The following is a 2,813-nucleotide window of genomic DNA, read 5'->3' as shown; positions in this document are numbered from 1 at the left end:
TATATATATATATATATATATATATTGGGTCATCCCAGTAATTATATGTCTTTGTATTTTAAGTGTGTTAGATTCAAGTATATGTTTTACTAATATTTATTATAAGATATGCTAGCCTAGAATTTTAGGGCCTAAAGAAATGTAATTCCTTCTTTAAAACTTGGCCGAGGGTTTATAAAGGGTTTAGTTATTCTGTTTTGTAGGTTTGATCAATTCAAACCACAATAGCTGTCCTGTGTGGGTGCATGCACGTGCATGTGGTTATCATGTTAAAATGGTGTGTGTGTGTGTGTGTGTGGGCAACATGTTACACAGTCCAACTGACTCCTCGGTAAGCGTTTCATTAATGGTTTGTGTTGCTACAGTCAGGTTGTAGGCTGTTGTTGTGACTCTCGATGAGTAATTAATTATATGTAACGCACACACACACACACAATGGAGGTAATGAGGTCACCAGTTGTAATAAATGAGGAATGGCATCAAAAATGACACACACACTCACACGTGTGTGTGTGTGTGTATATATATGTAGATATGGCTATGCGTGTGTGTGTGTGTGTGAATATTAAATACACACACATCATCATCGTCATTTAACATCCACTTTCCATGTTGGCATGGATCGGACAGTCTGACATTGAGCTGGCTAGCAAGGGGCTGTCCAGACTCCAGCCGTCTGTTTTGACATAATTTCTACAATCGGATGCCCTCCCTAATGCCAACCCCTTTTACAGAGAGAGCCGAATACTCCTGACGTCCCACCGGCACGGGTGCATTTACGCAGCAGTAGCACGAGTGCATTGAACGTGGCACTGGCACCTGTAAAGGGCAAGTCTCTATGGACGGCAATGGTTTTACCTTAGCTTGGCACATCTTCTCAAGAACAGCCAATTGCCACAACTTCCCCTGGTCCCTTCTCATTTCCTCAGCATCCAATGGTCCTTTCTCACCACCTCGTCTGAAGAATTATGGAGAGGAGATTCCATAAATTTTCTACACACACACACACACACACATGTGTGTGTGTATACATACCTTGTAGTTCCTATCTTGTAATAAAACATGTGTAGCATGGAATTAAAAATATACCAAATTTTCCACCTGGCAACAAGGTTGAATAGAACATTGTGTTTGTGCACATTTTTTGCTATATTTGTAATGGATACATGAAAAGTTGTTTTGCTACTTATATTTCCCTCGAGGCCATGTAGGAACTGTGACTCTGGAATTGCAATCCTTCCACATCTTGTAAATCCTGGTTGTGGAGTGTTTTCAGGTTTAGAACTTTCTAGGTAAACATACATACTTGTTGTTTTCTTCACCTGCCTAGTATATTGCATTGTTTTGCTGAAAGTTTACAGCATCAATGAGGTTCTTTATTGCCCGAGATACTTTTGCATCAGCCCCTACCTAAATTCTAAGTTCACTGTTCTCATTGCTGGCTCTTCTTCTGTCAACTGCATCCCTGTACTGGCTTTTATGATCCTTACAAGGCATTCATCTGGACCCAGCTTCCTTAGAAACTACCAGACCACCAAGTGACGTTAACAAAAGCCAAGCATTGAGGCTTGCTTCTAGTCAAATACTTCTCTTGCAGTCGTCTCCTTTGGTGCCCAGCCAAACTGTATCTCAATCTTCTTGTTCCTAATCAATTTTTCAATAATTCTTTCTGTAAGTTTCATAATTTGGTCCAACTATAATATAATGACTCTGTTCCCTTTCTTTCTCTCTAATGAATCTCTTTTACTCTTTTAGTAATTTACAATGATACTGCATTACCAATCACTGGGAAGGATGCCTTCTTTTGACTATGCATCGGCAACTATCCTATATCCTACTTAGCCAGAAATTTAAGTACCCCAGCAACCATCTCCAAAGACCCACCTGCTTTTTCTACCTTCATATCCTTAGTTGCTCTATCTACTATGCTACCATCAGTTCAAATTGCTGCTCCCCCTCTGTTATTGTAGAGTCTCTCTCTCTCTCCCTCTCTCTCTCTCTCTCTCTCTCTCATATTCTCCACATTTAATAGCTTCTCAAAGTATCATTTCCATGTATCTTTCTTCCTGTTTCACTGTTCAAGTCCATTGTTATCATTCTGTATGGAATCCTTTCCAACAACATCTCATCCACCTCTGCCTACTTCTCCAGAACATCTCACACCTCTGACCCCCCCCCTCCCACCTCACAGAACATGTACAAACTACTCTCTTTCTGCCTCTCTCTTTCCTATGTATATCTGATGTCTAACTTCTCTTCTAGTTATTTGATATTTTTGTGGGATCCTCTGATACAAATGACCTGACTACCTGTAACTTGACCCTCAGGAAGGCGGTGAGCCACTTGATCAGCTTTCAGTCTGGTCAAGTGGCTCACTGCCTTCCTAAGTGGCTCATCGCCTTCCTAAGGGTCAAGTTACAGATAGTCAGGTCATTTGTATTAGAGGATCCCACAAATTGTGATCTCTCCTCACTTCTTTCATCGTACCTAACACCAACCATGTCCTCCACTGAAGATATACGGTCATTCAATATGAAATTGTACAGCTGTGATAATAAAATCAATTATTAGTTATGACTGTAGCCTGCGGAAGAACTTCATAAAAACAAGTTCTTCCATTGTTCTACAACTTCCGAATGTGTATTCAGAAATAACTCACACTAATATTGTGCCTATGACCAATTTAAGCTTTATTATTTTATCATACACACGTACACCATTACTCTATTGCATAATAGGTCAGTTGCCTCATGTGTCTATTTCACAGGTAGGAATATGCTAATTGCATTTACCTGTGTCACTCTTACCCCCCC

General features: G+C 40.2%; 1 protein-coding gene across 2 annotated transcripts in view; it reads left to right on the top strand.

Moving 5' to 3' along the window:
- LOC106876054 (solute carrier family 45 member 3) overlaps positions 1 to 2,813 on the top strand; it is a 42,685-nt gene that overhangs the window by 32,543 nt on the left and 7,329 nt on the right. The gene's annotated exons all lie outside the window — the stretch shown is intronic.

This window comes from Octopus bimaculoides, chromosome 25 (genome assembly GCF_001194135.2).
Source record: "Octopus bimaculoides isolate UCB-OBI-ISO-001 chromosome 25, ASM119413v2, whole genome shotgun sequence".
In the NCBI taxonomy this organism is placed as follows: Eukaryota; Metazoa; Mollusca; class Cephalopoda; order Octopoda; family Octopodidae; genus Octopus; species Octopus bimaculoides.
Note: the sequence above shows the minus strand (reverse complement) of the source record. Positions and strands in the feature narration are given on the sequence as shown.